Genomic DNA, 11,110 nt, shown 5'->3' with positions numbered 1-11,110 from the left:
ACAAAAAAAAAAAAAAAAAAAAAAAAAAAAAAAAAAAAAAGGAAGAGCTTTAGAGAAGGAATAAATGAAGGTAAAATGAAATGTTTTATTTTCTTATTCTTAATTGATCTAACATGTAACATTTTGTTCCAAACAATAATAGCAACAATGTATTCAGTGATTATAACTTATGGATAAGTAATGAATGACAGCAGTGTTATAAGGATGGGAGGGAAGAATTAGAAATATTCTGTTATATGGTACTTGCACTACCTGTGAAGCAGTAAGTGTTATTTGAAAGAGGACTTGGATTAGTTATAAATGTATATGTCAAACTCAAGGGCAAACACTAAAAGAAGTAAAATGTATATAAAATATACACACACACACACATATGTGCATGTCTGGAGGACAGAGCCATGCCTCCCCCTCCACATCCCACCCTGGACCATGGAGCACATGAGAAGTGCTTGGAATTTAACACATTTTAACTTTTTATAAAATTTTCAGTCCGTATTTCTTTTTTCCAACGGAAAAGTTGTTATACTTGAATGCAATTTTTTAACCGATGTATCTGTCACCCACTTTGGCATCTCAGTCACAAATGCAGGGCCAGAACACACCCTCTCAGTTCAGAAGTTCATATCGTGGGATCGTGAGCCTCCCAGACGGGGAAACTGGCAGGTCCTGGAATCCTAGACACAGGCGGTAGAAGCGGCCTGAGAAACCACCGGTTCTGACCTCACTCACGCACAGATGACCCTGTGAGGGTCAGCCTGTCTCTGCAGCCAGCATCCCTGGTGCCTACAGCCCTGGGACTAACCACGCCCAGAAATCACTCCTTTCCCTTTGGCCTCTCATTTTGGCCCTTCGTTATTTCCATTCTGGCACTTGATTCTCTCATTGTTCATTACAACTTTTTGGTTGTTTTAGGTTGACTTTGGGGATCTGGTCAGAAACATGAGAAATTGTGTTGTTTGCAATTTTCATGAAACGCCCCCAAATAGGTTCTGTTCTCCTCGGTTTGTAGGCAGGATTTGGGGCAAGGCACGTGGTGTCCCCGGTGGTGGGGCTGCTCCGCCCTGGTGCCTTGGTTGATAGACGTGAAGGCCTGCCCCTCAATGTGAGCCTTGTAGGACCACATCTCCAGGGATGGCCCCCATCCCCATTGGTGATGAGGCGGTTCTGGCTTTGGGGTAGGTAACCAGATGGCTTCTCTGGGGGGGTGGGCGTCTCTCCGCACGCCTAGTCGCCCATGTGTAGGAGCTCTTTTCTTCCGTGTCTTTCCTTCCTGACCCCTTATTCTAACATTATTTTCCAGCTCACAAAGTTCTGTTCATAGAGATTGTGGTCATTATCGCCATTACTCTTCACTTCACAGGCCCTTGCTTTACTCCCATCTTTTTGTAATGTGGCTTTTCCCTCCAAGTATAAAAACATGCATTCTTCCCTGCCTGACTCCTGCGTTTGGCTCCTGACCACTTAGTTTGCAAAGACCATCTCCAGGTTAGCTCTGTGGCCTCTACCAGGTTGTATCTCCTAGCGACACGCACAGACTTGAAGAGCATGCTTTCATCGTGGCGTTTTCATCTCCTGCATAAACGTAGAAAATTTACCTGGGGCTCTGTGTTGCCTGCATTTGGTTTCCCAGGACATTAGGTGGGTGGAGAGGCTGCAGGTGGGTAAATATAGCAGCAACGAGTTGTGAAAACGCGCTGGTTATTTCTGCTGGGCGTTCACGGAGTCCACTGTCAGCTGGGTCCCCCGGCTGTTCTTCAGTATTTTCCTGCATCTCTCAGTGATTCTGATGTGCCATGCATTTCCCAAGGCACCAATTCCAGAGCTCTACAATCTTCTCAAGTCCACAGTCTAGGCTTCCCTCCTTTAGTGCCCATCCTCTGACTTACCCAGGAAGCCCCTCGGCAGCAGCGTGCGGGCCCTTGCCCGGTTCTGTCGACACCCTTGCTCTTTATTTATCTGTAACCTTTTAGGCACGTCTTTTCACACAACACCAACTAATGCTCAGCTGGATTAACACCTCCTGACGTACGTGGTAGGGAAGCTGCCTTAGCAAAAGAGCCAGTGCTCCCTCACCCTTTCTACTTCCCGTCTTACACTGTTTACCTGGGGTGTACCTCCCCTCCCACCACCAGTCTCTGCTGACACCCACGGTCATGACCGCCTCCTACATGAAGGTTTCCGAGGCTTCTCTCAGCTAGAAGAGGACTCTCTCTGGCTACAGAACGTTATGTCGGTACTCACCCTAAAGCTCTTTTTTTCTCTTCATCTTTTTGCCTTCTTGAATACATATTTTTATCTTCCGTGCAAACTGCCTGTAGGCAAGAGCCATGACTTATTTCTCTGTATTCCCCTAGAGCCCTCAAAGCAGGCAAATACGTAACTATGAAACAGATGAAATCTGATCTCCCTGCCCCTTTCAGCCTAGAAAGATTCTGTGTACTCTTCAGAAGTTTCAGGCAAAATTTGAGAGTCCTCTGATTATCCATTTTTTTCCAAAGATTATCTTCTGACGTTTAGAGAACACACTGATACATATACAGAGATTAAAATATTTGGAAATAAACATTCTCCTTCTCAGAAACATACCTTACGTTTCTTTGAAAGTTTTCACCCTTATCTCAAAAGTATATGATTCTTGTACATTCCCTCTCCTTAGGACGGTACTGTTTGCACCACACTTATTAATACAGCATTTGAACCTTTCAGCCAGTCTGTGAGGGCAGTAGAGCAGACCGCACTGCCCCTGGGCTCCAGATACGTCCACAGTTGGTGCAAGTGTAGCAAACTTGGTTTCCGGGTAGCCAAACCAAGTCCAGAATTTGAATCCCAGTAGCGTCGATCTCTTTCTGAGTACAAGTGTTAGTTGTCACACCTGTGTGCAGAGGCTTATTAATGAAGGACTGTGTACACTTTACAGGCATACGTGCGGAATCCTAGACCTTTGATTAAGTCACCCACCTCTTACGTGAGAAAAGCAGTGTCAAAGAGCTGGGCACAAAAATCGTGGCCGTATCTTTGTTATGAACAGATGCCTTTAGTTTTTAAAAAGGGAGGCATAACTGACCAAACTGGGTAAGTCACACCACCCAGACTCTGCATTTATAGCTTCCAGCACAGCCTGGGGCTCAGCAGGCCTGGATCTCAAGGCCGTGTTCCAATTCTGGAAGCTAGAGGTCATCCATGAGGAACTGGAACAGATCTCAGTTGTTGATTATCCAAAATGTCTCGACTGAGTCCTTGAAAGATTAATTCCCACAAATCAAATGGAGATTTCCAATCACTTTGTGTGTCCCAAGGATTCGCCCTTGTCCTTGCTCCAGCAACTGGGTGCATCCCTGTGCTGTTAGGCTGCACAGTGTTGCAGCAGGAACTCCTCTGCAGATGCAAGTCTTCTCTGCTTTCACGGGATCTGAAGAGAACCTGGCTGTGAAAGTGCCTTGGACTAGACCCGGGCCTGATGAGGAGAAAATCACTGGGGCTGTACTTTCTACCTTTGTGCTTCCTCTCACGGCTGTTATTCCTTTCAATATGGAGCACGTGAGAGGGGCTCCACATGCATCTCCTAATTTGCAGCTGGAAAGGAAATCTAGTTTGTCAGCAGTCTTGGAAAATCTTATTAATCTCCAGGATTTGGTCATCATGGAGAAGCTTTAGCTGGTTGTGAATATACATGCTCAACAGGGACGAAGTGATGAATTGAGGTTATGATTAGGACTAATACTTGAAGTAGTCTTCCGTTAAATTTCCCGTTGGGCGTGGGAGCAGGACGGGGTGCGCAGGAGATTCCCTTTTCCCCGTCCCCGTTGTGTAGCAGAGCCACTCACCCAGGCCACCCCAGAACTCCCTGTACTACCTTGCTGTCCAGTGATCTGGGGAGCCTGATAACCAGGGGCAGTTTCCCCTTCCAACTGAGGGGAACCACAGTGCCGCCTTCTGGTACGGTTGCTGCTCCCTTCCATACTAAAAACTAACATCAGAGACCAGCATTGTAGGAGCAAAAGAAAAAACTTACATGTGGGGCTTCCCTGGTGGCGCAGTGGTTGAGAGTCCGCCTGCCGATGCAGGGGACGCGGGTTCGTGCCCCGGTCCGGGAAGATCCCGCATGCCCTGGAGCGGCTGGGCCCGTGAGCCATGGCCGCTGAGCCTGCGCATCCGGAGCCTGTGCTCTGCAGCGGGAGAGGCCACAGCAGTGAGAGGCCCGCGTACCGCCAAAAAAAAAAAACAAAAAAAAACCTTACATGCGGGTCAGGAGGAGTAAAGGCAGAGGCACTCTCCTTCCCCCGCTATACCTAGATGTGAGTATTCTGATTATGGAAGAAAGGCCACCATGCATCGGTCCCTGGTTCCAAGGACATACCATATCTTATAAGTCAGTATCCCACCCTCACATGGCAGTATGTCCCAGTGAGCATGGGAAATGAGTTTTCAACAATCTTCCTGCATGTAGGCCCCTCCACTCAGCTCCAGTGGGTCCACACTGTCTTGCTTCCTACAGCTTATGGTGTAACTTGCTATAAAATGAGGCCAGCCCCTACCCTGTTCTCCCTCAAGAATGTCTTAGCTTTTCCTGGCCTCTCTGATTCCCATATACATTTTAGAACCAGCTCATCAGATACAGTGTGTTGAACCCACAGATCAGTCTGGGATGGGAAATAACAAATGCTGAGTCTTCTAGTCCATGAACAGATACATCCTTCCATTTATTATATTTAGACTACTGGAACATCTCTCAGTGAAGTTTTACAGATTTCTGTATACTTTCCTTTTTAGATCTATTCCTATGGACTTCATATTTTTATGCAGTTGTAAATAGTATCTCTTCATTTCATTTTCTAATCATTGGTTGCTGGTAGATAGAAATGCAGTAGGATTTTTCTGTTTATGCTGTGTCCATTGACCTTGATAAACCCTCTTACGAATTTGGAGCGTTTTCTGTAGATTCTTTTGGAGAGTCTGTGAATATAATCATGTCATCTGAAATAATGACCATTTTGCCTCTTCATTTCTAATTCATAATCTCCTATTTCTATTTCTTGCATTACTGTATTGGCAAGGATCTCCAGCACAGATGTTGATAGATGTGATCAAGGGGACACTCTTCTCTCTTACATACATAAAGCTTTTAATGTTTTACCCTTAGTTTTAGTGGTTTCTGTAGGGTTTAGTAGATATTCTTTAACAGATTAAGGAAGTTCCCGTCTATTCCAAGATAGCTAAGAATTTTTTTTTATCATAAATGAATTTTGAATTTTATGAAACACTGTTTTCAACATCTGTTGAGGTGATCCTCTAACTTTTCTCATTTCTACTACTAATGTCGTTAAGTATATAGATTGATTTTTAATGAAAACCCACACATATTCCTGGGATATACTCAACTTGGTCATGATGTTTTATTATTTTTTGCACATTATGGAATTGGTTTGCTAGAATTTTGCTGGGATTTTTGCATGCATGTTCATGAGTGAGATTGGCTCCTGATTTGTTATTAAGATTACACTAGCCTAATAAAATGAATGGGTTTGGTTTCCCTTTTCCTATACACTGGAATTGTCTCTAAAATAATAATTTGTTCTTTAAAGGTTTTGTAGAATTTTCCAGTAAAGCTCTCTGGGATGGCTTTTCCTCTTTAAAATAGTTTCTTTTCACTGTGATTCAATTACTTTAAAGCTTATAGAATTATGGGTTTTATATATCATCTTGTATCTATATTAGCTAAGTTGTATGTTACTGGAAATTTAGCAGTTTCGTCTAAATTTCCAAATGAATAGGCGTAAAAAGCTATACACATTTTCTAAGCATCTGTGGTCGTGTCCCCCTTTTATTTTTAATATTACTTATTTGTACTTTCTTCTTTTCTTGATTCATCTTGCCAAAGACGTATCAATTAATTGTATTAGACTTTTTTCAAAGAACCAACTTTTGATCTTGGTTATTCTCTCTATTGTGTTTCTGTTTCATTAAAGCCCAGTTTTGCCTTTTTTTTCTTTCCCTTTACTCTTTGAGTTTCTTTTATTCTTTTGGCTGTCCAATACTTCTTGAGATGGATGCCTGTCTCATTCAGTTGCAGCCTTTATTCTTTCTAATATAAGCATTTAATCCTACACATTTCCTCTGAGTACTGTTTCAACATGTAAGTTATAATATCCACTATTTTCATTATTATTTAGCTTAACACATTTTAAAATATTCATTTCAGTATTTTTCTTGACCCCTGAGTTATTTTGAAGTATTTCTTCATTTCTAAACATAGAGATTTGTTCTCGTTTTCCTTTTGCTGTGGATTTTTAACTAATAGCTCTTTGGGCACAAAATACGGGTAGTATGAGTTCAACCCCTTGACATTTTTTGAGACTTGCTCCATGACCTAGAACAGGGCCCAGCTAACTTTTTCTTTAAAGGACCAGGTAGTAAACATTTTAGGGTTTGTTGCCCATGCAGTGTCTGTCACAACTGCTCGGCTCTGCCATTGCTGTGTGAAAGCAGACACAGGTGAAGGGGTGGCCATGTTCCAGTAAGACTGTATTTTGGACTGATTTTGAGTTTCATATAATGTCATGTCACAAAATATTTTTTTCTAACCATTTGAAAAAGTAAAAACCATTCTTAAGTTTGCAGGCCATTCAAAAAAGGCACCAGGCTGGAATTAGGCCCCACGGGCTATATCCTTGGCCTAGAATATGGTCAATTAAAAAAAAAAAAATTCTGTGCATGCTTGTAGAGAATATGTCTTCTGCAACTGTATTTTGTATGTATCCATTAGGATGGGTTTGTCAGTTGTGTTGTTGGAAATCGTCTAAGTTCTTACTTGTCTTTTAAAAAATATTTTCTTTGAAATGTAACATAAAGAAAAGGGCACACGTTGTAAATGCACAGCTTGATGAATGTCTTCAAAGCAGACGATTTATTTATTTATTTATTTTGGCCACACCTCAACAGATCCCTCAACCAGGGATCACACCCACGCCCCCTGCATTGGGAGCATGGAGTCTTAACCACTGGACCACCAGGGAAGCCCCTCAAAGTAGACAATTTAACACTACCCAGATATAAACACAGGATATTACCAACCCCCAGAAATCACCAATCCTCCCCAAAAGTGGCCACTATTCTGCTTTCTGTCAACATTGATTAGTTCTGCCTGTTTTTGAATAGTATTATGTAGCATGAACTTCTTTTGTCTGTTTCTTTCACTCAGCATTATATTGGGGTCATTCCCATGATGTTATAGATTTGTTCCTTTCATTACTGTGGACTATTCTATTGAGTCAACATGCCACAAATTTTGATTCATGCTCTTGTTGATGAACATTTAGGATATATCCACTTTGGTGGAATATGTGTGGCTTGCCTTTTCACTTTCATGATGAGCAGAATTTTTAAAATTTTTATTGTCCAATTTATTTTTTTCTTTCATGATTGGTACTTTTATTTTTTATTTTAATTTTTTTGGGCTGCGCCGGGTCTTAGTTGCACCATGTGGGATCTTTTAGTTGCGGTCTGCGGACTTCTTAGTTGCAGCATGTGGGATCTAGTTCCCCGACCAGGCATCGAACCTGGGCCCCCTGCATTGGGAGCGCAGAGTGTTACCCACCGGACCACCAGGGAAGTCCCTGGTTGGTACCTTTTGTACCCTAAAAAATCCTTGCCTCACCCAAGGTTGCAAAGAATTTTTCATGTTTCCTTCTAGAAACTTTGTGGTTTTAGCTTTAATATTTCAACGTATAATCCATCTCAGTTTTGTTTATAGTATGAGGTAGAGGTCAAGGTTCACTTTTCAATATGTCTATGCAGTTGTTTCATTGTCTTTATTGAAACAGACTTTCCGTTCCCATAAAATTGGTATGTTGCCTTTATTGCAAATCAATTATCATATATGTGTGATTCTATTCTTGGACTCCATATTTTGGTCTGTTGATATATTTGTCTATCCTGGTTCCAATATTACATTATAGTCATTATTATAGTTTTATAGTATTTCTTGAAATCAGGTAATATGTCTTATTATTATTGTCTTGGCTAATCTATGTATTTTCATTTCCATGTAAATTTAAAATCAGCTTGTCCATATCTATAACAGCAGCTTGTTGGAATTTTTATTTGTTTTGTACTGAATCTATAATTCAGTTTCAGAAGACTTTTTGACATTTTTATAATATGGAAACTTCCAATCGATGAACATTGTACATCTTTCTGTTTGTTTTGATTGCCTTTAATTTATCTCAGCAGTGTTTGGTAGTTTTAAGTATAGTTGTTTTACATATCTTTTGTCAAGTTTATTTCTGGGTATTTGACGTTTTTGATGCCATTATGCATAGTATTTTTAAATGTCATTTTCCAATTATTGGTTGCTAACATTCAAAAATACAATTATTTGGAGGGTATATTGTATACAGTGATCTTTCACAGTTCACTTATTAGTTCTAGTTAAAGTCCTTTGGATTTCTCATGGACATAATCATGTTATCTGTGAATAAAAATTACTTCTTTCTAATCTTTATGCTCCTTTCGCTTTTCTTCCTCTCTTTTATTTTTCTTTGTTGTAATGACTAGGACCTTTAAAAATGTTGACTAAAAGGGGTGAGGGTAGACATCCTTGCCTTTTCAGGTCTTTAGGTAGAAAACATTTATTGTTTTACCATGAATTATGCCATAATTTTTTTTCCCTCAAAGGTTTCATCAAATTGAGGAAGTCCCCTTGTATTCCCAGTTTGCTGGGAATTATTTTTTTTTATCATGAATGAGAGTTGAATTTTATCTATGCTTTTCGTGTTTCTATTAAGAAGGTCATATGGTTTTCTTCTTTATTCTACTAATGTAGTAAATTGCATTGATGGATTTATGGATATTGAACCAACCTTGGTTTTTTTCTATGGAAAGTACCCCTTGGCCAAGATACAGTGTCCTTTTTATATATTGCTGGATTTAATTTGCTAAAAATTTGTAAAGGGTTCTTGCATTTTTGTTGAAGGATATTAGTGCATAGTTTTCTTGTGTCAGCTCCTCATGTGAGTTCCTACGGGCAAAGGTAGTCTTTCATTCACTGCGTCGTACGCCAAGCCCCGCCCCCAGTTCTAACCACAGAAAAGGCGTTCTACAGATAAATAGTCTTTGACATGAGTCAAAAGACCTAGGCTGGAGACCCACATTTATTAGTTTATTTAAATTATTTCAAATATTAATGAATTTTACTCATTTGCATTCCAGCCTTGTACCAGGGTCAGTGCTGCTCATTGGAGGTTTTCCTCCTCCACGTGCAGCCACTCCTCAGCGTTATTCGATAATTCTTCCTCATGTCTCCCACCTCTGAACATTGGAGGGCCACAGGATGTAGTTCTTGAACCCCTTTTCTTGCTCATCTGAATACCTAGCCTGGGCTATGGCCATACCACCCTGTATGTGCCCTATCTTGTCTGGACATCCAGCCTCATGGCTGTGAGCACCAGGTGTCAGTGAATAACTCTTACAGATCTGCAGCCTGAGCCTTCCCCTTGGCTTCCCACTTGATGTGTCCACTGCCACCCTCGAGCATCACCACTGGGCAGTTAAAAGGCATCTCAAGCTTAGCACGTCTAACACTGAGCTCATGGCCCTCCCCGCCAGTCTTTCAGGACAAGGTGGCTCCAACCTTCCGGTCGTCAGGCCACACACCGTGGCATCATCCATGCCTCTTTTTCTCTCCCACTTCATTAGTAATTCTCTGCAAATCCTCTCAGCTCTACCTCCCCGCTTCCCCTGCTACCACTGGCATCCAAGCCAGCATCACCCCTTGCCTGGATCACACAGTAGTTCCCTAACTGGTTTCCATAATGCTCACTCTTTGCAGTTTTCCCAACATAGCAGCCAGAGCAATACCTTTAAAGTGCAGGTTTGGGACTTCCCTGGTGGTCCAGTGGTTAGGACTCCACGCTTTCACAGGCAAGGGCGTGGGTTCGATCCCCGGTCGGGGAACTAAGATCTCGCAAGCTGTGCAACACGACAAAAAAAAAAAAAACAAAAAAAACGCAGGTTAGATCATATCCCTCACTTCCTAAACCCTCCAGAAGGCATTTGCCTCACTCAGAGCGGAAATCCAGATCTATAAAATTCCCCTCACAGCCCCTCTTGTTACCTATCTGACTTTATCTCCTTCCATGCTTTCTCTCGCTCACTCGACTTCAGCACCGTGGCTTCCTTACTGTTGCTGAAACATACAGATTCTGCTCCCACCCAGGGCATCGTACTTGCTGTTGCCCTGCCTAGGATGCTCTCCCGTCAGCCGTCCTCGAAGCTTGAGGTCACCCCTCCCTCTGTCCAGTCCTCTGCTTGCAGCACCCCCGGCTGTACGACCTCTAACTGGAGGACCCCCCCCCGCCCCGCCGAGAAAGAGCCCTCTTGCTCTTCCCTGCTTTCTTTTTCACCTTAGCACTTTACTACCTGACATATTACATATTTTATGTATTTAAACTGTTTATTCTCTGAAACCTCCAATAAATTCTAAGCTCAGTGAAATCAGGAATTTTTTTTGTTATTTGCTGCTCTGTCCCCAGTCAATAAAACAGTGTCTGTCACATAATAAATATTTTTGAATAAATGAATAAGCAAGTGATAGGAATAAATACAAGAGTTATAAGGAAGACCCAGTCCTTGACCACATGGAGCTGCCAATCTCCATAGTAGTGAATGGATTAGATGAAATTCTAATAAGAAAACAAACAAACAGTGAGAGAGAGAAAAAAGAAATGCAAAAAAGACAGGCAGTAAAACCTTGTGGGTGGCCCAGGCATGAAGGAAAGCCGAGTCTCTATTAAAGAAGTAGAAGGAAATGTGGATAATGCAGTGTCTCGGAAGCAGAGGGAAGGAAGGTTCAAGAAGGAGAAGGACCTTGCGGGCACAGTTGTCATTTCCTTTAAGAGTTAACATGCATCGGGATTCATGCAAAAATATTGCCAGTTCCAAAACTGGTTTCAGAAGGTTCCCAGGCTAGGGGCGTACAGTGAGGCCCGGCTGTGTATAATCCACACAGTGGAGATGCTTAGAAAGAACAATGCCACTCCCGTGAATGGCAACGCGAGAAGGAAAAGAACTTGGTGACAATCTGTCATGAGAAGTTTAGCCAAAGAGTTCGCAA

General features: G+C 42.0%; 1 protein-coding gene across 1 annotated transcript in view; it reads left to right on the top strand.

Moving 5' to 3' along the window:
• The window catches only part of RALGAPA2 (Ral GTPase activating protein catalytic subunit alpha 2), a 284,753-nt gene that overhangs the window by 197,718 nt on the left and 75,925 nt on the right, over nucleotides 1-11,110 (top strand). The gene's annotated exons all lie outside the window — the stretch shown is intronic.

This window comes from Lipotes vexillifer, unplaced genomic scaffold, assembly GCF_000442215.2.
Source record: "Lipotes vexillifer unplaced genomic scaffold, Lipotes_vexillifer_v1.1 scaffold365, whole genome shotgun sequence".
Classification (NCBI taxonomy): domain Eukaryota; kingdom Metazoa; phylum Chordata; class Mammalia; order Artiodactyla; family Lipotidae; genus Lipotes; species Lipotes vexillifer.
This window is presented reverse-complemented; position numbering and strand designations above follow the sequence as displayed.